Source organism: Crassostrea angulata, chromosome 2 (genome assembly GCF_025612915.1).
Source record: "Crassostrea angulata isolate pt1a10 chromosome 2, ASM2561291v2, whole genome shotgun sequence".
Classification (NCBI taxonomy): domain Eukaryota; kingdom Metazoa; phylum Mollusca; class Bivalvia; order Ostreida; family Ostreidae; genus Magallana; species Magallana angulata.
The window spans coordinates 11,980,441-12,008,059 of record NC_069112.1 but is presented as its reverse complement, the minus strand read 5'-3'; the positions used below and the strand labels follow the sequence as shown (position 1 = coordinate 12,008,059).

Sequence of the window (27,619 nt, the reverse complement as noted above, 5' to 3'; positions counted from 1 at the left end):
CGAAAATCATTTTTGGTGACTTCTTCTTATGTGTAACATTTTCTATTCAACGTGTTTCACTTTCCCACCCGATTGTTTATTCGGTCAGTCTGTGTTAATTCAATCGCCACGTGCGACCGAAAATCTTGTGTCGCTTTAGCACACACAACTCAGAACATATGTAATTGAGTAACAGTTGGAAGGTGCTTTTATTAACAATAAGACTATTATTCGAAGTCAATCATCTTTACATTTAAGATGTGGAATTGTTACCTGAGAGTGTGGCTAATAAATTAACCCGTTAAACACACTAAACTTCTATAGTTATGAACAGAATAATTCATAATATATTATAATTGAAATTTGGAAGTCAAAGGAAATTTTGTTCTTTAGAAATACGACTACATTATGCAATGCAGTCGATCGCCATAGAAATCATCAAAGTACTGCAAGTATCGACAGATTTCTTATTTCTTTGAAAGACCATAATTGTTCACTTGGCTTGCAGACTATAATATAGCAACATATCTGCCTCCAAAAAATATATGCGCTTCTCAAAGTTACACTTAAGTGCGTTATTGGGGATTTTATTTTTATTGCTAATTGTATGAAAATTGATAAAAAAAATTAATTGAAGTTGTGTATTATGAGGTTGTAATGCAACTTAATTTAATTACAAGGTTAGCTACAGCCAGTGGAATAATAATTTTAGGTGAACAATGAATACCCAATATATTAAAATACAAGATAAATAGTTTCCAGAACTATAATACTATGCATGTGTATATGAAGGTTGCACCCTCATTTGTACGGATGTAGGTGAGGAGGTAAAGGTGTATCGATATACATACAATGTATGACTGCACATACGGATTCCGGACCGTGGCTACAAGACGATACACATAATAGTTTTTTAATACATCAATGCGCAGTTTGATCTAGAAACTGACCAGTTTCATAACTTCTTCGAATTTCTCTAACACGGACTGTCTAATTCCTTCCCAGAATTCCAATTTACGCAAGCGCAATTGAAGTTTTTTTTTTCAATTTTATAAATCAACCCACTGACATAAAAATAAGGATTTTGCATATTATTACATCGTCGAGAGAGGTGCTATTCATTCTGTAAATAAGGTTATTTAATTACATTACGTTACATAGCGGTGTCTTTATGAAACAGTACCATCTGGTGTAAAATTTAGATCCTCGCTTTTGCATAAATTCTCCCGCTGACCTTTTTTTTTTTAGCTGATTATATATTATTTTGAATGTCCAAGTCTACTCGTATCATTAAATGATATCAGACGACACACATTTCCCTATAGAAAAGTTCAGAGATGCCATCAATTTTGACTAATTACTAAAGTTTGTCCGCACGTAACAATTCTAAACTTGCATATAGTCTTCAAAAATTTAGAAAGATTTGAATAAAGGAGTTATCTTAGAGAAAAGGTTACGTGTTTTGTAGGCGTGTTCGGTTTTAAAAGAAAAATACAATTCCTGACATGAGTCATGAGTACATACTGTTTATAACAATGCTTGCCACCCTTTGAAAATTTAACTCGCCATTTAACATGATGTCTCATTGTTTAAAGAATTTTTGAAATGATTACACAAACTGTGTGCGACAAATAGTTTTCATACAGCATTTTCTTCCTTTCTTTTCAAAACATGTTTTATATACAGGCTTTCAATCACAACACGTTTTTATAACAAAAGCAGAACTGAAAGTTTAGTCATTATAGTCGTTTGACACCATATCACATATATTTTCAACCCGCAGAAACAACGGAAGACCTACTCGTGGCTTTGCCACGAGCTCTGCTCTAGTTGTTTATCTTATCATTAACTGCGTGTAATTTTACATCGTCTATTCACTAAGGGAATTTGATCGGCAGTAGTACTACAATAGTACGCAATAAAGAATGATCATACGAATTATGAATAAAGAAAAAGAAAGATGCTTGTAAAAATAACAACTAGCCGAGAATCAAGAGAACGATAAAGGAAACTAAAGAAATATCGGAATAAAGTCGGGGCAAATTTTTCAAAGCAATTTTAAATTGATTAGAAATATTTAATGACTTCACTTCAAGTACATGTACAGAAATAAAAACTTAAGATGCTTTGTAAAATTATTGACAACTCACTGAATTAACAAAAATATGTTGGATTAAAGTCAAACAGTTCTTTACATCTATCTTAATGATATTAAATATTATTAAATAATAAGTAAACAGACTAATCAAAAATAGAAATTACTTTTGCTTCTCGGTTGTCACCGAGTATATGTTTCCCGAAACGTATCAAAAACAGGGGAACGGATGGAAGTTCTGATTTTAAATAGTCTAAGATTGAAATACATTTGTAATATATCACATAATAAACAAAAAAAATCATTATCATATGTCATAATTACCACCTTGCTGAAGTAGATCGAGCAAAAACTAAGCAAAATTTTATCAAGAAAAATCAAAGTGTTTAGGCCACGCCTACCTCATAATAAAGCGCACAAACTGTTCACAAAGCGTGCAGCTATTTTTAACAAAGCGTACAGTGCAAGAAGCGAACCGTTCTGTTCACAAAGCGTACCGTACCGTTCACAAAATGAACCATACTGTTCACAAAGCAAACCGTACCGTTCAAAAAGCATAACAAACCGAACCGTGCAACTGGTTAGCACGAATTAGCACGTTTCAGGGTCTGTAACTGCATGCTTAGGAAAAAAATTTCATGTCATCTTTAATATTTAATATTTCTTGTCCTCTGCATGTAAGGCAAGGGTTTTGGCTGGGAAAGGGGGGGGGGGGGAAGGTATGTATTTGTTAACTTGGTTTTCCAACGGAAAAATCTGGTTATCAAAATAGTGAAAATAGCATGCAGGTGGGTGGGTGGGCTGACGGGCGGGCGGCTGCAAAAGTGGTACCCTCATTGTACGGATAACTCCTCCTACAGTTTTCAAGATTTGCAGATCAATTGTACATATATCAGAGGGTGTGCATATTGCTAGGTTTTGATTTCTGATAATTTATGAAAAAAATACCAGCTTTTGAACTTAGTCATTTTTTGGCAAAATATTGCATATTTGGGTACTCCATTTCACTGGATACGGTAGGTAATGTTTATCAATACAGGGTTGACATGGATTATGGATACAGTTCACATAAAGGAAAACCTGGTTTGCTGTCACATTGACAGCTTTTCACTTGTTTTATTTTATCTGCTCAGAAATTTCAATGAAAGATGTATCCACAGGTCACACCTAACCCACCATCTCTTCTCTTACCATTGTGTGTATAGTCAAAATATGACTATTAGTTTTTGTTATCAGCTCACCTGAGCTCAAAGCTCAAGTGAGCTCCTCTGATCACATTTTGTCTGTCGTCTGTCTGTCCTTAAACTTTTTGCATTTTTGACAAACTTGGCAGAAAGCATCCTTAGGCAAAGGATATGCAAAGTTGTGAAAATTAGGGACCACACCATTTTTCAAGGGGAGTTAATTAAAAAAATTTGAAAATTGTTTAAAATTTTTAAAAATCTTCTTCTCAAGAACCATTTCGCCAGGAAAATTGAAACTTGTGTGGAAGTATCCTCAGGTAGAGTAGATTCAAAGTTATGAAAATCATGACCCTCAGGGGAAGGATGGGGCCACAGTGGGGAGTCATTTTTTACAGAGGAATATATAGAGTAAATCTTTAAAAATCTTCTCAGAAACTAATTGGCTAGGAGAGTTGAAACTTATGTGGAAGCATTCTCTGGTAATGTAGATTTGAAGTTGTGAAAATTTTGACCCCTAGGGGTAGGGTGGGGCCACAATGGGGGTTGAATTTTACATAGGAATATATAGAGTAAATCTTTAAAAATCTTCTTCCCAGAAACTAATAAGGCAGGAAAGCTGAAACTTCTTTGGAAGCATCCTCAGGTAGTGTTGATTCAAACTTGTGAAAATCATGATCCCTGGGGGCAAGAGTAGGGCCACAATGGGGGGGGGGGGGGGGGTTCCAATTTTACATACGAATATAATAGAGTTAACCTTTAAATCTTTAAAAATCTTCTTCTCAGAAACTAAGTACTCAGGAAAGCTGAAACTTGTGTGGAAGCATCTTCAGGTAATGCAGATTCAAAGATGTGAAAATCATGATCCCCAGGGGTAGGGTAGGGCCTTATTGGGGGGTTGAATTTTAACATAGGAATATATAGAGTATGTCTTTAAAAATCTTCTTCTCTGAAGCTAATTAGCTAGGAAAGCTGAAACTTGTGTGGAAGTGTAGATTCAAAGTTATTTGAAGGAAAGAATTGGAATTGTTTGATATACACCCTTTCCAAAACTGTAAAAATTATTACGTTTAATTTTATTATAGGAGTTTTGCAATATAGACCCATTTTGATGGAAAACGAATCTGACTTTAAATCATGAGATTTTAATGGGAGAGAAACAATTTGATGAGCTTTTATTCAAGAGGTCCCTCATTGCTGAACAAAATTAGGGCCGTAGGCCCGGAGCTATGAAGCCGAATGCTAACGTTACTGCCTTAATTGAAAATGCATTTGTGTACTATACCAAATTGATGTATCGATAATGCATGAGTTGTAACACTGAATTTCTCTCATTTGTGCACTTAGGAGGATTTTCATTTGTTTGCTGCCTTTGTCTTGGGAGGTGGAGGCACCAGGGCAATGAGGTCATTTTGTCCCTTTATGATGCTGACAGAGAGTCCCTAACCATCTGATCCATCATGATAGGCATTTTTCTTTATGATGCAGGTAAAATTATTACAATATTATTCTTTGTCATTTTACTGTGAGGCATATTTGTGGTCTCAAACCAGAATAATTACCTTTCTAGGTTTGTGACTTTGTCAAGGAAGAACTAGGTAATGTTTTGGTTGAAATCCAAAACAGTTATGAAATTTGATGAAAATGCATCAGATGTTTAATGGACATCTCTACTTTATAGAATATAGATTTGAATTCCATGAATTACAAAGAACCCTTGAAAATTGCATATTAAGTTGCCTTTGTCATATCGCAGGAATGCAGATTTTTGCCTGACAAAGCACATTAAGCTAGAATTTAAAGTCATTTACAGTAAAAATAATATCTTATTTCATATTTTATGGTATGGATATTTGATTATAAAAAAGTATATTTGAACTAAAACATAAAACCACTAACTAGGCTTAATACGTTTATTGCATATGACCTTTTTGCGCTTGATTTTTTTCTTTCAAGATTTTTTTCATTGTTATAAATACTAATATTAAAAAATGATGAGATTTTATTTTCTATCAAAATTAAAAAAATCAAAGAAAGACACTAAAATGAAGAAAGCAAGTTTATTGAACAAGGAAATTAAATAACAAATACATTATACATGTAGCACTTAAATTCACAAATAATGACAACTACCCTGGTAACAAAAGTTCAAATCAAAGGCACACCAATTCCAACCATGTATTCTCTCTCTCTCTCTCTCTCTCTCTGCTCTTGTACACAAAACAACTTCAACTCTGGTGCCAGCTTTACATTTGCAAAACCATCCATCAACCACTCCATCACAGAAACTGACCCAGCATCTGTACTGTTTTTCGGATATATGTCTGCTTTAAAATTTGGCGCATAACAATCCAGGAATCTTGTCATTGATGAGGATTTCAAATCCACCTTCTGCGTCAGTGTGTTCCTGAGCATAGGAGAGGGCCATGCGCAGCTGATATACCCCGAGCGTAAGTTTGCGCAGTTCACTTTCATCATAGCATGGAAAATCTGGAGCTACATTCTCCACATCCACTTTTGACCAACGCATTCCTCTTCTATCCAGTCCCTCACCTTCAACACGTTCCTGTAAAAAAAAACCTAATTATATATATGACAAAAGTCAGAATTTGTCCTACATCTAGATTTAAGCATGTCATTACATGGACGAAATTATTCAAGGAATATTAAGGAATCATTCTTTGAGTATTATGAGGTGATAATTTCGGTCTGGGCATGATCAAATCCAATTAGGCCCGAAGGGCTTTATGATAGATTTGATCATGCCCTGACCAAATTATCACCTCATAATATTCAAAGAATGATCCCTTATTATACCCCCGCTCCGAAGGAGAGGGGGTATACTGTTTTACCCTTGTGTGTCCGTCCGTCCGTCCGTCTGTCCATCCGTCCGTCCGTCTGTCTGTCTGTCCATCCGTAACAAAAATTTCTGTCGCATTTATCTCAGCAACTATTTATCGCAGATGCTTGAAATTTTTACACAGTGTTTGTTAAGGCATGCCATATCATGGGATATATTTTTGTACTAATCGGACGTCAACTTCCTGTTAAATGACGACTTTGCTTATTTTTTATCCAAAATTTTCAAACAAATTTTTGTCAAAGATTTCTCAGCAACTGTTTATCGCAGATGCTTGAAATTTTTACACAGTATTTGTATAGGCATGCTTAATCATGGGATGTATTTTTGTACCAATCAGACGTCAACTTCCTGTTTAATGAGTACTTCGTTTATTTTTAGCCAAAATTTTCAAAAAAATTTCCGTCAAAATTTCTCAGTAACTATTTATCGCAGATGCTTAGAATTTTAACACACAATATGTTTTGGCATGCCATTTTGTGGAATATATTTTTGTATCAATCGGACGTCAACTTCCTGTTAAATGACGACTTAGCTTATTTTTTAACCAAAATTTTCAAACAAATTTTTGTCAAAGATTTCTCAGCAACTGTTTATTGCAGGTGCTTTAAATTTTTACACAGTATTTGTATAGGCATGCTTTATTGTGGGATGTATTTTTGTACCAATCGGGTGTCAACTTCCTGTTAAATGAAGACTTTGTTTATTTTTAGCCAAAATTTTCAAACAAATTTCCGTCAGAGATTTCTCAGCAACTATTTATCGCAGATGCTTGAAATTTTAACACACTATTTGTTTTGGCATGCCATATTGTGGGATATATTTTTTTTATCTCATACGTGTGGTGTATATTACCCGTGTGATAAACCTTTGCTATATCACACGGGTGATGCTATATCAAATACTTCCAGTCCGAACTATTTTTGACACTACCCCTCGCTTCAACGCTTCAGTGACCTATTTTCGGAGAGTTGCTAGTACTTTCAACATAACTACAGCATATATATAACAAAAATTGATTTAAAATGGATTTTGTGAAAGATTTAACTTAAAAATATGAAGGAAAACACATAATCTGATAATTGCGTAGCATAGGCGTCGGAAACGGGGGGATATTGTGCGGGGGGGTTACCCCCCACTTTTTTTGCAAAGTTACAGATAATCTTTACTACAAGACCCTTTTTTCTGTGCTTTTCAAGATTTTTGATAAGGTTAGCCCCCTTCCAACTTTCAATTTGCTTTGGGAAGTTTATAAAACTGCAAATCACGTTATCTATCAAAGTGTCCATCCTAAAGACGCGATAAAAACAGAGCGCTCTGGTTGTGTTTATCAAGAACTTACCGAAATAATGTTTCAAAGGACTTATTCACTTTTGTCAATTTCTAATAATAAGGCTAGTGTTTGCTTTATAAAGCCTCAACAAAGGTTCCTTGTTCGAGTCAATTCAAACTAACGAGCATTCGCAACTTCGTGTATGTCAACAATATTCAAGTCTTCTGACTGATCAGTATTTCCATTTAATCAAGTGAATAAGCTCTAAGAAAAATTATTCAGAGCTAAAAAATTATTTCAAGGCTTATTTCAGTGAAACTTTACATTAAAAGAGTTAGAATTTATCTCAGATATGACGTACTAAATTGTATTGCGCAAGGTAACAATACTTGATAACACGACATTGCATCATCGCTTTTAATCTTTGAAAATTCAATTCGGGTCATATATAGGGGACTGTCTCAAAAGCTTCATGATATAAATTAAATTGTATGAGATAAATAGAATATCTATGAATGTGTGATTTTATATTTGCTTTATCCAACTCGTTGAAATGGTTATATTCGCTCGGCAAGCCTCACGAATATATACACAATTTCAACTCGTTGGATAAAGCAAATATAAAATCACACAATATAGATATCCTCTATGTATCAATCGGACGTCAACTTCCTGTTAAATAATGACTTTGTTTATTTTTTTATTTTTATAACACACTATTTGTTTAGGCATTCCATATTGTGGGATATATTTCTGTACCAATCGGATGCCAGCTTTCTGTTAAATGTTGACTTTGCTTATTTTGCATATTCACATCAGAGCGGGGGTGTCACTAGTGAGCATTGGCTCACAGATATCTTGTTACTTATATTTATATAATTTTAAACCATTATACGATCAAATATTTAAATATAAATAAGCAAACCTGGCTAGCGCCTCAATTTGGTGTCATTTGAAGTTGTGGGTTATATAGTATAAAATCGATGCGTAGAGTTATCCCAGGCAAAGACACTGGCAAATGTAAATATATATATATATATATTTAACAAACATAAAAAGTACCTGTAGTGTATTTGCTCTCTGTGAAAGATGGAGCATTTTGGCAGCAGCTTGTTCATCCTCTTCTGATGATCTATTAATTGGAGGCCTATACTTGTTACAGAGCGCTGCAACTATTATAACATAGTCACCAATGAATGGAATCTGGGAGTTTGGCAAGGTCTTGGACAAATACTGCCACTGTTTCAGGCGTCCATTACATGCTTCAACTACCCATCGCACCTGAAGAGTGAGAAATACATGTATAAAATAATCTTCAAATATTCAACAATCAGATGTACATTCACAATTCAGTTTGAATTACCTGTGTTCATGAAGATTAATAAATATTTTGAAATTAACTCAATAGTATAATTACATAGGTATATTATTTCTAAAAAAAAATATGTACTACCGTAATGTATCGTGTATAATAAGCACTCATGTATAATATGCACCCCCCAAAATTGACGAAAAATTGGCGAAAAAACACCAGGTCCTATGTATAACACGCACCCAAAAAATGGCAAAATCAACGGCCGCCATTTCCCCCCAAACTGTCATTGTTTCATGATAATTTTATAATCCATGCGCAATCTCTTTAATTTTGTGATCGTGACATAGCATAGCAATTATTGTAATTTCGTGATCGGAACATGGTCCAAGCGACATTATAGTCAAAGTTACTATATTTTACTTAAAAAGGATGGCATGATTTACATGGGCGGTATCAAATACCATTAGACTCTTCGTAAAGAGAGTGGAGAAGTTGAAGATCATCATATTACGTAGAGAATACCAGCAACTGAGCTTAGTGCTTAAAAGTAATAATGTTTGCAGATATAAACCAAAACAACATCAAAAGAAATGATTTAATTGATTAATTATAGTCAAACTGTCTCATTGATTGTTGTTAAATAATCATTCTGAAGAAACGTATATACGTCGTATATCGTCGTTATCAAGTCGTACACATGATCGATGTATTTTTAACAGTGTCTATGTAAAGCAATAAAGTTTAACTGCATAACTGGACACGAAGTAATCAAGTTTACCAAAATCAGAATAATCGCTAATCTTCATGCACTTGAAAACACCCTGTGAAGTTCGACACAAGACAGGTGCATGCTTCTGACACCGGAAATTGTTTAACAAACATTGACCACGCGCCGAGTCAACAGGTGACTGTTTACGTAATGGCGAATGCACTGGCGATATTTCAATATTTTTGATGCTAGAAATAGTGTTGAGAGAGTATAAATATTTTAATACATGGAAATAAAACTAAGAATAAGGTTTTTCTGATGCAGTAAAGAACAAGGGACGTTATTGGCCAAAAAATGCCGTGTTTTAAAATCTAATTATACTTACCATTTTCAAAAGCCAAGAATAAACAAAACTCAATGGTATATAATTTATTCGTATAACTTTAGTGTAAGTATGATACATTTTACGTTAAACACTGCGCCTTTTTAAAAGAAACGTCGACATTTTACGAAGCCTTTAACGCGGCGTTATAAACATGACGGACAGGCTTAACTGGATTTTAACACAACCAAACATTTCTCTTTTTTTTTTTTTTTTTTTGGTATTAGTATTTATTTCCAAACTTTCCATTCCCTTTGCTTAGAATAAGAATTTCGTATTAACTAACCCGACATAGTTAGGGAATCGATACTGCAGAGAAATACTCGAAAGCCAGTAGAGGTAAATGAATATATTATTACATCCACCAAGTATGATTCCCTCTATTTTATTACGAAAATGGATTGTACATTCATAGCTCTGTTGAAATTGACAGAACTGAAATATAAACGATCCAGTTCTTACTAGTTTATTGATCGGTCAAAACCTTCAGCAACCTAAGAAAAATCCCGGACTACACGAAATAATCATGGTGATGTCAGAATCAAATTCCAATAGGAGACGATTTGGCTGTTTCTTATACCTAACGTACTGATGTACATAACAATAATTTTTTCTGACTTTTTTTTTCAACCAATTTATTAATTTGTTGATAGAAAGATGTAAATATAAACAATAAATTAGCGATCAATGCAGAGAAAAAGAACGCGGGCAATGTAATTTTTTTCTGCAATGTCGCCACCTTCATTAACAGCATGAATCACCATAGAAAGCATTTTATTGTTTAATATCTTACTTACACTTTGTTAGTTTCTTGATTTTTTCTAATACACAAACAACTACATGTAATTTAAGACAATCGACAATCGACGCGCGTGGATAGAACAATTTAGCAACTTTAAAAATGCGGGAATTTCACAAAGAAAATCATTTACCAACCGGTACAATAATATACAAGAAAACTGATTAATTAAACAGATGAATAATATATTTTAACTTCTAGCAAGTATTAAGAATGAGCACAGGTCAATGCATTTTCTTTTCAATCTAATTACGTGTGCTTTGTATAGATAAACCCTATAAACCTGGTCATAGATCGTCTACAAACTTTTAGTCATTGTGTGGAGATCGTTGTTTAAACCGTGAGTCTAGAATAAATAAAATTTATTCAAATAAGACTTTAGTAATTCAGTCACTGTTAGTATGCACAAACATACATTGAGAGAGAGAGAGAGAGAGAGAGAGAGAGAGAGAGAGAGAGTTTATTTCTGTTCAACGTATAGAATATATACAAATTAAATTCACACTCGCAATGTAAGAATCATATCAAACATAATAAACAATGTAAGACTAAGTTATTGCTGAGCATACTTCTATAATTTTCGGACTTGAAAAACAAAGGAACGACACGTTTTTGTTGCCGGCTCGCGGAGGGAGCATGTGATGCAGCTAACGGGCTGAGTATATATATATAGCACGTGGACTCTGAAACTGCTTGGTTGAATTTCATCATAATATGCTATTGTGCATTATTTTATCGATTAAAGGATTTAATATATGACAACTAGACTAAATAAATAGCTTATATTAGTGATTTAAAATTAAATGTACGTAAAGTTTAGTCTATCACAAATTCTCTCTCTCTCTCTCTCTCTCTCTCTCTCTCTCGTTTCTTGGAACAAGTGATGTAGCCTATAAACAAAAGGATTCTAAGTGGTTTAATAAAGATGAAGACTAAAATTTTAGACAAGATCAGGAAAGACACTTTATCTACCGATTCACTAATTCTGCGTGCTAAAAAAATGAATATTTACATTTTTCAGTGTCTTTGCCTGTGATAACACTACGTATCGATTTGGTACTGTACAGTCCAATAAATTCAAATGACGTATAATTGGGGCGTAAGTGGGGTTTGATTATTTATATTCAAATAATTAATCGTACAATTGCTGAAAATTATATGAATATATAAGTAATAAGATATCATTCTTTGAATATTATGAGGTGATAATTTCGGTCGGGGTGTGATCAAATCTATCATAAAGCCCCTCGAGCTTTATTGGATTTGGTCACGCCCCGACCGAAATTATCACCTCATAATATTCAAAGAATAATATCTTATTCCTTTAGTATACAGGTATATGAAACATGTGCATGTTTTATAGGGAAAAAAATAGATACTAGTAAATATAAAAATGTTTTATAGTAAGAAAATATAAGTTGAAATTAACTGCATATATTGTTCTTATCGAGAAAGTATAATTGTTTTCATTAATATTTTAGATTAATTATTTCCAAAAACGAGCAACGGCGGACTTTTTTTGGGGGGGGGGGGGGGGGTTAAAAATGGGATTAATCAGGTGACAGTCGGCAGTTCATCAGCCGTTGTCTTGGACGACATTTTTCGTCGGCCGATCAATTTTGTGTCCATCGGGCAAAGTTACATTTTTTTTTCTGCGTCCGTGGCCAATATCTTCAGTCAAACCAGTCGTTCAATAGTACTAGTAGTCCATCGAGCAATTCTCGATCTTCTTCCGATCTTCGGAAGACAGTTCTAATGTCTGTCGTCGCTCAGTCGATCAACATTTCGGCATTTGGATTTTCTTAAATGTCGGTCGACTTACGATCGAGGGTCAACTGGTCTTTGGGGCGATTTTGACAAATCGGCTGATGCACTGACGATCAACCGTATACGGTTTAACATTTACCGGCTATCAGTTAATATATAAGCGGCAGTCAGGCGCGGAACCCCTTTCCTCGATAAATTAAAGCAATGCCCACGGAGTTACAGGAATTGCGAACTTGTCTATTTAATCGGCCGACCATCGGTACTCGTCCAAAGTAAGAAAAGATCACGGAAGACGAAGACAATATGACAATATGTCTAACGTCTGTTCTGGTTTTACGATTGATTAAACTACTTCGATCACATATGACGGATACAAATGGACTTAAACATAAACTGTTTACTTAAAGAGGAAATTATTAGTGCTTTGATCAATCCTTTCAATATGTCGGCGATTATATTCTGTTATGATCTCAACAAAAATCCACTGTAAAAAAATTATATAATCGTTTACATCTAAATAGTGTGTGTGTTGTAATTTTCTATTTATTTATTTATCAATTTATTTATTTTTCGGTTGCAATTTCTATTTCTTTCTTCCTTTTGGCTTTTCTTACGTATACAAAAAAATTATTTTAGATTTTTATAAGATAAACCCTCTTTCACCGGTAAAAACCACGTGTTAAGCCGAGTAACTGTCCGTGTCGGATCGCGTTGTTTGAATTACTTTGTTAAAATGTGCTATTTTCTAATCCTTTTTGCTAAAATTCACATTGTTCACAGTTATTAACCGTCACCATTTTCAGTATATGAATTTGTTATGATACAGAAAATAGGTATGTTAAATATAAAAGTGGTTAATGCATGTGAAAGGTTTTAATTTCAGCAAAGATTATTCATATTTCTATATATTATAACGATTTTTGGAAATCATTCCATGTTTAGCATACACTAGTGACGTCATAATGAAAAATGACGTCATTTTGGTGCCTGTAGAATTTAGCCAGTATCGAACTTAGTACAATGCACCACATCAAAAACAAAACTAAGACGATGAAAATATGATAATTTTTGCGGCCAAATACGGCTAATAACGTCCCTTGTTCTTTAGTATACATCCATACAACTTGCATTACACACTATATCGGCAGTCACTACTCCTGTGGTATCAAGAATCACGGCTTGAAAAATGGGGTAAAATTTTAGTCCTATGTACAACATGCACCCCAACTTTTGATCAAATTTTGGCTGAAAAAAAGTGTGTGTTATACATGCGACATTACGGTATTACAAGTTACCTTTGTCACTACTCTTGATAAGTTAGAATCAAGAGTTGAGAGCAGCTTCTATCCCAGTTTCATAAATGCTGGCATCTCTAACTTTATCCCAACATCTTCCAGAACATCTTGGGCATCTCTGAAGCCACGGTCCACTACAAACACATCCTCCTCTTGAAGCCAGTTCCTGAGTTCCTCAGCATTATGGTAAATCATGTGCCTCAGTATGCTGGCGTCATTGTTCTTACTGTCTGCTAGATAGGGGCCAAGAACTGACACAATGTACCCAGTCGCTGTCACCACAATCATGGGTTTCACAAGAGGCCTATGTTTGTGAATGCTATATGATCTATGAGCAAAAGCAAAATTTGAACTTTTCTGTATGTACACATATGTTCAATCGAGAACCAAAATTGCTGGATTTGATGTAACGTCTTTAGTCATGAGATTTCTGGCCAGTTGTCGGGTGTGGTTCTGGATCACCTCCTCACGTGTTATGTGGTTAAATCCAAGATTGTGTGGCACAAAGTCTCTCATAAGTGATGTTCATGCAGAAACTATAGCTCGGCGAACCTGGAATACATCATATTTAATTAATGAAAATCTCCTTTATCAGATAATAAAAAAAACATAAGTAAAAATATGTTAAAATTTTTTTATTTTCATATTGATCAATTATAAAATTCTTACTTGAAATTTAGTCCTATGAAACAAAACAGCAAGCAATTTGTTAGAAAGAGCTGATCTAAGTTTCATCAGGAGGATGGCAATACATGTCCTCTTGCTCCGATTTCTAGTTGAGTTGATGCTGGTAACTGACAATACAATGTCGTGAAATTCCTGTCGAGAAAATCCTGTCAGCACTCTATACTCATTGTCATTCATACAGCTTTCATCATCAAAGTCAAGCCTTGACTGTTGGAATGCCTTCTCTCGCAAGTCCTAAAAAATGAAATTATTATCATCGTTTACATGCTACATCATCATTGTTGTCATCAACACTATCACAATTCTCCTCTTCATCAACATTAATCATTACTTTAGTTTTACATTATTATGTATCTTGATTTCATGCAAATTGTTGATACCTTTATGAGACTGAGGTTGAATGTTTTGTTGAGCGTTGTGCTTTCATTGGTCCTGATCTGCTGCATAGCGGCATCAACCATTTTTCCGATGTTGCACACAGCATCTTGCTCCAGATGGAATGATGATTTCTCTCCTTATAAACACTAACAGCCGAACATGATGGGAAACAGTCACAAGCTTTGGTCCTGGTTTCTTGCAAACAAAGCAGTAACCATGGCTCTGTGGTGATGATGGAAAAGGCAAGGGTACAGATGGGGGACTTGGGAATGCATGTTTTGGACGCTTCTGCTTGGGTGACGCAAATGTTGGATCCTCTGTTTCCTCTTGGGGAGCTATTCTCGGGAACATAGATTCCCTTGTCACTGAATCTTTGACTTTCCGACACTTATGACGACACTTGTTACAGAGAACATCTGTTTGAACTTAACATTTAAGGAAAAATGTTTGCATAATATTAACAGAAATGTACTAGCTGGGCGTCTTTCATCAGGAGGGGCCTTTCTATTTCAAAGCACACATCTAGATTGTTTCTCATCCATCCTTAAAAAACAAAAGGTGATATTAATAAGCTTAGTATTAATCACACACATTTGATTTCTGATTTTTTTTCAAATATACATGAAGAGATATTAGATATGATTTAACTAAGGATCCTCAACACCCTGTGAATGATTTTTATGACAGTTTAAGTACATCACAACATGGCTTCCATCTACCAACCTGCAGGTCATGAGTTTGAATTCTGCCCTGACTTTTATTTTCACAAAGAATAAGTAAAATTTAAAAAAGCTGAATTTTTTTTTTTGGAGGGGAGGGGGGTCATTTTTAAGTTAAACCCATGCTGAAAATCCATATCTTTAAGTTACTTAAAAAAAATGGGCTGGTATGCAGAACTTATACATGTACCTAGGGTATGCTGAAGACCCTGAATACTTATATATATTGATATATTCAATTATTCGTTTATAATCATTTTTTTTTTATCAGTAAAATGAATCGTATGCTTAAATATTTAAGTTTAATAATGCCCATCAGCTCTATATTCTAGTACACCCCCCCCTCCCCCGTTCATAAAAGACATTCAACATTTTTGTGATTAACATTGTTTACAGCATCCATTACAACCAAAATGGCATCCCCTCCGTCGGAATGGCTCGGTTTTATCTGGATTGTGTTTTTATTATTGTGTTAATTAACAGATAAAAATTCTCTTACACAAAAAAAAATGGATATTTGTGATTATTGACCGAAATTTGATCTCATTTTTGCTTCAATAGACGAAATACGAGAAGTGGTTACTCCAAATTGCATTACGATTAGCGACTATCTAAAACTAAAATTGATATTTGAACCCTTCTGACAACGTCGCCCAGGACGAAACTTTCAGGATAAGTACATGTACACGTTGCAATTAACTCTTCTTGTACAGAAAATCATCCCAGGCGACGAGGTCGAGGTGATCAATTTAACTCATTTACATCAGATTGACCAGTAAAAAGGCCATAAAATGGCATATCGCCATTACTTTGATGGATCATTTCCTACGCATGCGCATGAATGGGCCAATTCTAACATGGTATTACAAGTTATTATGACCTCCTCTTTATATTATATGCGGACAACATATCGGAATCGCAATATATTTTTTCCCATAAAAAAAACGTGCCAATTCTTAAGGAGACCGTACCTAGTTCTTCTCTTTACCTTCTTATAATTTTACAGTTTATCAGCTCCGTTTATTACTGCAATGACTAAACTGTAATAAAATGTAAAAATTGTGGAACCTTTCTTTTACAAAACTACTGTAATACCAGTTAAAAGGGGAGATAATCAGAAATTAATGAGAATTTTGAGAAATTTTCAAAAATCTTCTTCTAAAGAACCATTAAGCCAGGAAAGCTGAAACTTGTGTGGAAGCATCCTCAGGTAGTGTAGATTCAAAGTTGGGAAAATCATGACCCCAGGGGTAGGGTGGGTCATAGTTTAACATAGGGATATATAGAGTAAATCTTTTAAAATATTCTTCTCAGAAACTGATCAGCTGGGAAAGCTTAAAATTGTCTGGAAACATCCTCAGGTAGTGTAGATTCAAAGTTGTGAAAGTCATGATCCCCTGGGGTAGGGTTGGGCCACATGGGGGGGGGGGGGGTCAAAGTTTTACATAGGAATATATAGAGTAAATCTTTAAAACTATTCTTCTCAGAAACTAATCAGCAAGGAAAGCTGAAACTTATGTGGAAGCATCATCAGGTAATGTAGATTCAAAGTTGGGAAAATCATTACCCCTGGGTGTAGGGTGGGGCCACAATTGGAGGTCGAAAATTCACAAAGTAATATATAGAGTAAATCTTTAAAAATCTTCTTCTCAGAAACTAATCAGCCAGGAAAGCTGAAACTTGTGTGAAACATCCTCAGGTAGTGTAGATTCAAAGTTGTGAAAATCATGATTACCGGGTGTAGGGTGGGGCCTTAATGGGGGGTCAAATTTTAACATAGGAATATGTAAAGTAAATCTATAAAAATCTTCTTCTCAGAAACTAATCAGCCAGGAAAGCTGAAACTTGTGTGGAAGAATCCTCAAGTAGTGTAGTGTCAAAGTTGGGAAAATAATGACACCCCCGGGAGTAGGGTTGGGCCACAATGGGGGGGGGGGCAAAGTTTTACATAGGAATATGTAGAGTAAATCTTTATAAATCTTCTTCTCAGACACTAATCAGCCAGATGATTCTATATAAATGTTAAGACTTTGGCCCCAGGACAATTCTTCGGCTCACAAGAAGGTTCAGAGTTTGATGTAGGTTTATATCCCATATATAAACAATTGTTAAGGATGTTTTTGAGAACTGCAATACTCAACATGTGATATGACTATAAAATCATCCTGTTAGAAAAGGGACTAATGATTATATACATAAGAATATGCAGGGGAAAAATAGATTATATTTTTACAGGATCTACATGTATTGTTGTACATTGTCCAGATAGTTTGTATTATGACTCCATTAAGCTGATTGTTCCTCAGGTGAGCGATGTGGCCCATGGGCCTCTTGTTTTAAATTCTGAATGGAATCCATTCTTATTGAAAAATCTTATTCAATTTTTTTCATCCTTAAGGTCAGACGACACGTTCCTCAATTTTAGATAACTTTTTCCAGGAATTTGTTAATGGTTTACAACTACTTTGACAAGCTTTCTTGCAAAAAATTAGGGTACCTTACCAGGCATTTCTGCGAAATACCAGAATATGCAATTTCCTATATAATCTTCTTGAAAATACACTTGAATTGCTGATATGAAAATAAATACATCTACACCACAGCTAAATTCTCTAAAATAGAACTGTATCTCGGGCGGGGCGGGGCTTTGAACTCACGACCTCTAGAACCTCTACGCTTCTGGCAGAGAGCGGCCACGGTTCTAACCACTCGACCATCTAGGCATCTAACCAAATACAAGTATATTTTGATCATTTTTTAAGTAATTATAAAATTAAAAATTTTTGTTGGAACTCTTTATTACGAGGAGATACAAAAAAGATTCTCGAGGAACGTGTCGTCTGACCTTAAGTTAACATAATAACAGACACATTTATTCAAATTGTCCATGTATTTGATTTGTTAAAGTTAATAAGAAGCAGTCAATTCATTTGATCTCACTGTAATTCCACATTCATTTCAGTACTTGCTGAGAGAGAGAGAGAGAGTCTCATACTCGGATGAGCACAGCGTAGATATAAATCAAAATCCCGGACTTGTGTTTCATACACAATGATGTATAAGGTATTTATAAGGTTAATGAAAAAGTCAAATTTGACAAATTCTGAGGTGAGTAAAATGATTAGTATTAGAATGAGGGTACTAATGCACTTGGATGTTGACACCTTAGAATTGTTAATACAGTGGGGCCTCAGATATCCGGACGCCAGATAACCGGACGCTTCAGTTTACGGACGATTTTATTTGGGAACAGATTTTTTTATACGTTATTTTCTCTCATTTATCTGGAATTCTGTGTTCCGGATCTGGACGGTCTATTTTTACCACAAAACATCGTTTTACTACTAATCTTGCTTCATTTAACCGGACAGTAAAATTTCATGATACCATACTCAGTACAAAAGATTTCCCCTGTCAATTAAGTTTCACACCTTTTTTACGTGCAAGACCCTCATGAGTAGCTTGTATAAACACACTGACATCCCAAATCACTTTCAAAAATTGGAAAATTGCGAACAACAGTGTATCACACACATACCACACTGAGACACAAAGAATTTAGCTAGATATGGTTATCACTATTGTCCGGTTAATATTTCATGACAAAATAATAAAATAAAGTTCTTTATATCTAAAAACGTTCATATCAACAGACAACTCTAGCATATGTTGCTATATGGTATGAAAGGCAAAAAACCTAGTATCAACACTGGGAGCCATTGTATACAAATACATTATCATTCATGACAACGATAGACACATTTCAGATATCCGGACGCTTCACCTATCCGGACGATTGGACTTGGGAACGAAAGCGTCCGGATAACTGAGGCTCCACTGTACAAGATTTAGCAGAGCAGAAACAGATAGGGCTAGGTGATGTGCTATATATATAAATGAAATAATTTATATTTTAAAGTAAATTTATCACTGTTTAAATTTGATAAGTTGTAAACAAGCTCAATTTTGACATATGAATGCCATGTGACCCTATATATTGCTAGTAATTAGCTCACCTGAGCTGAAAGCTCAAGTGAGCTTTTCTGATCACCTTTTGTCCGTCGTCCGTCTGTCCATCTGTCCGTCCGTCCGTCTGTCCGTCCTTCTTTAAACTTTTTACATTTTGAACTTCTTCTCTAAAACCGCTTATCCAATTTCAACCAAATTTGGCACAAAGCATCCTTATGGGAGGGCGAATATAGATTGCAGGAATAAAAGTTCGATCTGTATTCAAAGCGGAGAAAACCTTGAAACTGTAGAAAAAGGGGGGTGCATTTTTGAAAATCTTCTTTTCAAGAACTACTGATTCCAATTCAACGTAGCTTAGCATAAATTATCCTTATGGGAAGGAAAATATAAATTGCAAAAATTAAGGTCTAATTCTGTTTCAAATCTGGGTTATTGCGAAAATAATAATAAAGGAAAGGCGTGTTTCAATCGGGCTCGGCATCCGGTAAATGGGTAGACAAGACTTGGCCTGGGCAAAACAAAAGATTGGCAGTTATTAATCTGCCAATCTCATTAAAATTTCAGGATATTTGATGGACCAGTATATTTGTATTTGCTGTAAATATTGCTGCAAAATAATGCGTATTTGGAATTGACGATTGCTGATTTCGTCTTTATTACTCCTACTGTACATGTGATCCTTGACTGTGTTTGTGTACATTTGTATAAACTGATTTTGAACCTCAAATACCATTGAACCGGTCTTGAGTGAATAAAAGAATTGAAAATCTTAGGCCATTCTTTTTTTCCATTTTAAATGCTGGATAGGAAATACCAAGTTAAAAATCTTAAGCTGAATGTAATAAACTCATGTGGAAAAAATATGACTCAAACCTAGGCGAACTGTGAGCTATGCATCTTGCTTATAATTCTACGATTGAAGCTGAAATTTTGGTTGAACATTGGAAATTCTATATGTCGAATTAGAGTATGTTAAATACTTGTACAAACAAAATAAAGAATGATATTCTGTATAAACCTACTCTCTGGGGCCCCTTCTTTATACAATAAATAATGTGAAATCTACATCAATTTTGATAGTTTTTCAGACACGGGTTAATAAAAACGACATCTTTAAAACAGTTTCCATAGTTCTGACACATTTCTGTTGCGGGGATAAAGTAATTATCGCTATTCCTAAGAAAATATTACAGCGCAAAATTATCCTGGTTTGTACTCGAAGTAAATAACAGTCATTTAATTATAATGGAGAAGACAAATAAAATTTTTGAATGTTTTTAATTTGAGGAATTGAGCACATTGAGGTACAATTTTCTTCTTCACATCCGAGGGACCATACGAAACAATATCTTTTGAACGCCATTGTTGCTCAGGTGAGCGATGTGGCCCCATGGGCCTCTTGTTTTTTGATAGTGAACTTTCAGATGTGGCCAAAGACATACATCTTTAAGTAAAATACTTAACTAGCCAGGGGTGTTTAGTTACATTGAGTTATATGGGAAATGAATTGATACTCTTTTCCCTAATAAAGTTGCAAATATGTGACTTTTTTAATTTGATTTTGTGACCAAAATTTAAAAGTATTGTGCATATTCATGACTGAGGAAATTCTTGCTTGCGATTGTCTATTATCTGATTGGGGTCAGAGTTTAAGTGATTCTTACCTCACCTGAGCCGAGCTTTTCAGATCAAAATTTGTCCATCGTTGTCATTGTCACTGTTGGTGTTGTTGCTTAAATATTTCACTTTTAATTTTTATCTAATCTTAGAACCACTGAGCCTATTTCAACCAAACTTGGCTTAAAGCATCAAATTTTAAATTTTGTTCAAATGAAGAGCCAGGTCCCTTTTAAAGGGGAGATCATTTAGAATCATCAAAGATTTAAAATCATCAAAAATAGATCATTAAAAATTTGTGGGTTTTTGAAAAAGAAATTATAAAAGATAAACAATTGGCCAAAAAAGCTGTAATTTGTGTGGAAGCATCCCTAGGAAGTGTTTTTTCAGGTTGTTCATATCATGATCTCTGCAGGAAGGGTGGAGTCAGGAATCACAATGGGGGACTGAATTTTTACATATGAATCTATATAGAGAAAAGTCTTTAAAAATCTTTTCGAAAACCAACTGGCAAGACAATTTGTAACTTGTGAGGAAACATCCTTAGGTAGGAAGATTCAAGTTTGTTCAAATCATAATCCTTGGTAGGAAAGGTGGGGTAGGATTGCGGGGGGGGGGGTGTTGTGTTTAAACTTTGAAAAAAATCTTTTTCTCAAAAACTAATCAACCAGACAAGCTGAATCTTGTGTGGATAACCCTTAGGTAGTGCTGATTCAAGTCTATTTTACTACTTTGTTCAAAAAGTTTGTTTGACTCCATAATTTAAACTGATTTTTAATGGCTGTCGTTACTCAGGTAAGCAATGTGGCCCATGGGCCTCTTGTTACTGAACTCTTTGCAATGTTACATTTGCAAAAATAAACTTCCTAGGTAGTATATGAAAGTGACCAACAGCTATAGCTACATGTGTGGCTCTATGTCCTGTCCCCTTAGGATCTGTTCACTTCCTCATACAACCTTTTGCGGTGTCTGTTGTAGTGGCTCATCTTACATCAGATGGAATGGATCCATGCCAGGATTCACTTTTCCTTCCCATGCTGGTTCCAGTCCAGTAAACTGTCACAGTCTGGGAAATTCTGTGAGTTCTCTCTCAATGCATGATGCTATAATTTAGCTCTTTTTAGTTCACCTTAACTGAAAGCTTTTGTGAGCTTTTCTGAGAACTTTTGTCTAGCGTCCATCTGTACAATTTTGACCTTCTCTGCAGAACCAGATTATCTGATGATATTATAGTGTTTATCCCTTACCGTTTCTTCAGGTCACTGGTGATGCCGCAGAAAGAAAACACTATGGGTATGTAATATGATCTTTATTAGCAATTACCGCCACATATAGAATAGTAAACGAATAGTACAATTCACAGAGCAATAAAGCATGTCTTGTGTCTTCCAAGACAGGCAAAGGAAGGGCAATGTATATGTCATCTTGCGTGTAAGCAAGTTCAGGCGGTAACCAGGCAATTTGTACCAACTATCACCAGGACCACCACACTCCTCCCCATTTTAAAAGAGGGCATCCCGACCCGAACAATAGGGCAAACTATAATAAACATACAATATCTAAATCCTAATAGCTTAGGACCTAAAACATACAAAATAAAACATTTTACATGTTTTTTTTTTTGTCTTTAAAAAATACTAACACAGATTTCACAGTCAACATCACAGTTCACAAACTTCCCATTCAGATTCTAGCATCTAATTTGTCTTGGTCCAACCTCCTGCTTTTCCTGGCCCCTCTGACTTGTCTAGTTCCACCATTTTCCCCAACACATCAGGTAGTCCACATAGTATTCCCTTAGCACGAAGTCCAAAGATGACATCTACAACGAAGTCCAACGATGACATCCACCAAGAGATTCAACGATGACATTAACTATGAGGTACAATTTTTAACGATGACATCCACCACTCTGTATGACATACATCACTCCGTATCTAGACACCAGACATTTTTCCAAGATGAAGGCACTTTGCAAATTTTTGACATAGTGTCCAAGACTCCGGCACTGCAAGTAAGGTAGGGACTACAATGTACCAGAGTAGCAACAAGTAAGATCCATGTTCCTTAACATTTTTAACCAGCTAATGGGTACATGGACTCCTTGTACATCTTGGTACACTGGATATCTAAACACTCATCTGCAAATGCAGCCCAAGGTACATACAAGCATCTGGTACACTCTACCAATGCTAAGACAAACAAAACAGTACACAGTACCCTGCATCACCGTGGAGTACCTTTCCACATCATAAAACATAACACTCAACTTGAGAAACCTACTATCTCACGGACCAGGTAAAAACTCAGGGCAAACAAATATTTAAGCTTTGTCCTGACCTTGTCATCAGAAATTCAAACAAACCTGGAATGAGACCAGTCCTTGCCCTCTTCACACAATAACATCAAACTTTGGGATTACCCTGATTACACAAACAGTAAGTTTTCCTTTTCTGATACTTAAACTTGTTAGTGCCCTTGCTATCTTGCAACTTCACAGACTCACTGGTAACTGCTTGGTGATTTCTAGCTCTACTCCTTGTCCCAATGTAAGGCCCTCAGTCAATAGTTTGACTTGAAGTAGTCTGTGAGACTGCAGTGTATTCTGCCTTTTTCAAAACAGACTTCAATGTCTTGACACTTTTCGGCACTGGTACATGTGTGTTATGTCTGACTCACTGCTTGACTCTTCATCAATGACCTGCTTCTGATAGTTATAGAGCCACTGAGGTATTTCTGTAGCATCGCATTTCTCAATTTATCGTGATGCATGGTCAGAACTTCTCTGCATTACTTTACTATGAACACAGTATCTGACTTGGCCTTTACAATTATACCTGGACCCTTCCAGATAGACTCCACTTTCTTCCCTGCTAGACTCCACTTTCTTCCCTGCATTGCGGCGCCAATATACAAAATCGCCAACCCTGAATGGACATGTACACAGTCTGATGTCTTGTGCGGTTTTCATAAATTTATGCGCAGACTTCAACTTCTGCTTGGTGGCATCGTGTGCTTTTTGCACGGTCTGCTCTAACTTCTGCACATACATGTTTATCTCACCCTCCTCCCCATTTTGAAAAGACTTCAGAGGGTGCCCGTACATCAAGGTTGCTGGTACATTCACCTCTCTTTCCAGCATAAGTCTATTTGGTGTATACCCTGTGTGACGGTTTATGGCTGACTGCAATGCCACTGCGAGTGGACCAAGATACTTATCCCAAGTTTTAGGTTGACTGTCTTTATAACAGCAAACTGCATCCATCAAAGTGCAATTATAGCACTCTACTTAATTATTATGCCAGAAGGCCTATAGGAAGTTGTTCTAGACTTGTGGAATCCCAGCATCTTACAAACCTTACAAAAGAGCTCACTCTTAAAGTTACGGCCTTGATCAGTAAAGATCTGGAAGGGATCCCCGAACCTTGAGAAAAAGTCGTTGATAGCTGCCCTCGCAGTTACTTCCACGGTTTGTGAAGGAATTGGCACACCCTCAACCTACTTAGTAAAGTTGTCTACCATCATGAGAATATACTCATCGCTCTGCTCCATGCGAGGGAAAGTCCAAGAAAGTCTAAATGTACTCTTTATATCGGGCTTCCAGCTTGATAACGATTCATATCTGATCTATTTGGCAATGAAGCTCTCTTGTTTTTCGCACAGAGAGCACATGTCTTTACATACAGCTTTTTGTCCTTTACCATTCGCCACCAGTAGAACTGTTGCTGCTGGCGAGTAAACTTGATAACTGCCAACAGCTCTTTCTGCGTCGTACAATATCTGCGCTGCTCGGATGATAGCACTGCACTGCCATAGTCTATAGTTCTTTCTTTCCCGTTCTGAATTTGACTCAGCTCTCCTACAACTGTGTAGTCCGAAGCATCAGTGTCTGATACATTGACCATGATTATTAGGTATAGTCAACACAGGAGGTTCTGTCATCAATGCTCTAAAACTCTCAAAAGCACTTTGTTGTTCTGTCTTCCAACGGAAACCACATTTCCTAGTGACTGCATACAGCGGGCAGCAATGCAAGAGAAATGGGGTATAAAACTGTGATGGTAATTAGCAAAACCTAAAAACTTTTCAAGGCCTGGAGGGCCCGTCCCATACTGACTCTATATACTGGTCTCCCATCTCTATTCCACTCTCACTGATGGTTCTGCCAAAAAAGTCAATCTTAGTCTTCTCTGGCTCTTATATCAAAATCCTGCTTCATTTTTTTGTGTGGCTTTTAACTTATCCCTGGCAGTCTCATGTGACTTTTGCAAATATTCTTGCAAATCACACACATATTTATCTACTTCTCCTTCCTTCCCATTTTGAAAATCATTGGTCGATACAGGATAGTTGCGGGCACTTTGACTTCTCTCCCTAACATCAATTTGTTTGCTGTGTACCCAGTGTGCCTATTGATAGCAGACCTCAAAGCACCTGCTGATTGGCCCAAGTACTGATACCAGCTCTTAGGACAGCCATCAATGTAACACCATAAGGGTGCGGTTGTAACGCTCAACTTGGCCATTCCCTGATTGTCTGTACGGTGTAGTCCGCGTTTTATGGATCCACAAGATCTCGCACATTTTTCGGAATAGCTCGCTCTCAAAGTTCCTTCCCTGATCTGTAAACACTTCATACGGGTACCCAAACCTTGATAAAAATTCATTGATGGCAGCTCTTGCAGTCACTTCCGCTGTCTGTGATGGTAGTGGGACACACTCCACCCACTTTGTAAAGCTTTCCACCATCATGAGTATGTATTCATTTCCGTTCTCTGTGTGAGGTAATGGTCGTAGGAAATCAAGATGAATTTTTCCATTTGACTACCTGCTTGATAACTCTTCAAAGCAGAACAATTTGGTAATGGACCCCACTTTTTTATAACAGACATCACATGTGAGAACATAGTTCTTCATGTCAGCGACCATCCGCCAACAATAAAAACTCGACTTAAAATTCACTTTAGAACGCTGAATACCTTGGTGTCCTGATGAAAGAATGTCATGGCACTAATACATCACTTCTTCGCGCATAGTTTTAGGCACAAGAAGTTGCAGGGCATCTTTATCCTCAGCAGATTTATACCAAACTACCCCCCCTATCATCTAACATGAAACAAAAATAACATTTCTCTTCAGGACTAGAGGTCATCAACTCACTCTCACTTGGCAAAACCCCAGACTCTAAGTATGCGTGAAGGAAAGTCAATACCTTATCTGCACTCTGCAGCTTAACCATGTCTTCTACAGAATATGAAGACAGAGATATCCCTTCCCCAGCTGCATGATCAGAACCCTCCTCCGGATTCTTGCTGAGCATTGCCTTTCCAAGCTGACTCACCGACTTGTCGTCTCCCAGGCCTCTCACACCCATTTTTGGTACTGGGGCCAGGGCCAATGGATTGGGAAAAATGCAACGTTTTGATAGAAATTGGGAATTTTTTTCCTTGCTTAATGTACAGTCCCCAAAACAAAAACTAGGGTATATTGATAGGATTTTTTAAAGGTTAATTTTTTTAAAAATTATTTTTAAAACTTGGAACATGTTGTGTGTATAATACAATTTTAGAGAAATGCAGAACGTTATATTATAATGTGATAGTTTGCGAGAAACCTCTCAACTGCTTTGACATCTTTTGGCATGGGCCATTCCCGTACTGTCTCTAAATACTGATCTCCCCATCTCTACACCATCTTTGCTTACTGTGCGCCCCAAAAATTCTACTTAAGGGCAAAAAAGCTCACATTTGCGAGGTTTGAACTCTAACCCAAAACTGCGGAAACCCTCAAAAACTTGGCGCAAATTGTCTAAATGCTCTTGTTCAGTTTTGCCCAACACTAGCACATCATCTAAGAATGCAAGAACAATTTTCCAGTTAAGGCGGTGCAGCACTAAATTGATAGCTCTGGCAAATGTTGCAGGGGCATTACATAAACCAAATCTCATCTGCGATATTTCAAAATGTTCAAACTTCGTGATGAAGGCAGTTTTCTTCATATCATCTGGGTGTATCTTCATTTGCCAGTAAGCTGCATTATCATCAAGCTTTGAAAACCATTTGTTTCTTGATAGGGTATTCATACATTCCTCTATTAGTGGCAAAGGAAAACTGTCTTTGATTGTGACCTTGTTCAGTGCACGATAGTCAACGCACCATCTCACGCTTCCGTCCTTTTTACGAACAAGCACTGGAGCAGCGGCCCAGTCTGAAGTAGAGGACTGGATTACTCCTCTCCTTAAAAACTGCAGGTGTGCTGCGCATCCGCTGCTTTACGGGGTGCGCATCGCCAGTGTCAATACAATGCTCAGTCTCTACAAAATTGCCCAAATCTAAATCACTGACTGCGAAAATATCTGCAAACTTAGTTACAAGACTGACTGCTTCCTGGCGGTCAGAGCGTTTTCCTTCAGATCTCTGATAAGCGAGCTGACATGCTCACAATCCTTTTGCCCTTCTGTTGACACCCGACGCACTGACGCCTCGCTGTTTTTGACTGCACAAGCTGCTGTCACTATACCAACAACACTTCCTGTTTTAACAAAATGACCGCGGTCAGTCATATTTATGACACACAACTTGCCCTTATTCCCAGA

General features: G+C 36.2%; 2 long non-coding RNA genes across 4 annotated transcripts in view; both read left to right on the top strand.

The window, feature by feature from the left end:
* The window catches only part of LOC128170380 (uncharacterized), a 36,129-nt gene extending 16,779 nt beyond the window's left edge, over nucleotides 1-19,350 (top strand). For all 3 annotated transcript variants that reach the window (XR_008241819.1, XR_008241820.1, XR_008241818.1), the window contains 2 exons: nucleotides 4,603-4,743; nucleotides 18,402-19,350. This is a non-coding gene — a long non-coding RNA (uncharacterized LOC128170380). The remainder of the gene's footprint in view (nucleotides 1-4,602; nucleotides 4,744-18,401) is intronic.
* A 2,671-nt stretch (nucleotides 19,351-22,021) lies between these two features.
* Nucleotides 22,022-27,619, top strand: part of LOC128170379 (uncharacterized) — a 48,941-nt gene continuing 43,343 nt past the window's right edge. Inside the window, exons 1-2 of the long non-coding RNA XR_008241817.1 lie at nucleotides 22,022-22,103; nucleotides 22,284-22,318. This is a non-coding gene — a long non-coding RNA (uncharacterized LOC128170379). The remainder of the gene's footprint in view (nucleotides 22,104-22,283; nucleotides 22,319-27,619) is intronic.